The sequence below is a fragment of the Solanum tuberosum genome, unplaced genomic scaffold, assembly GCF_000226075.1.
Source record: "Solanum tuberosum cultivar DM 1-3 516 R44 unplaced genomic scaffold, SolTub_3.0 scf00145, whole genome shotgun sequence".
NCBI lineage: Eukaryota > Viridiplantae > Streptophyta > Magnoliopsida > Solanales > Solanaceae > Solanum > Solanum tuberosum.
Genome location: NW_006239069.1, coordinates 720,748 through 720,983, shown reverse-complemented (window position 1 = coordinate 720,983; position 236 = coordinate 720,748).

The window sequence follows — 236 nt, the reverse complement described above, 5'->3', positions numbered from 1 at the left end:
ACACTTGGTCAGATTTCCCTGATTTGTCTTCCATACCTTGCCTGCTGATCTGCGATCATCACCTACGGACCGTCAATGGACCTACGGTCCGTAGATCACCTCCGTGAATGCCCTGTGTTTGCATTTCTTTCAGTTGTCTCTATACTTCCGTGCCTGAACATCTTTCCTGCAAAATATCATAAAAACACATAAAAACCAATACAAAAAGGCCCTAGACACACACAACTTGTAAGTGA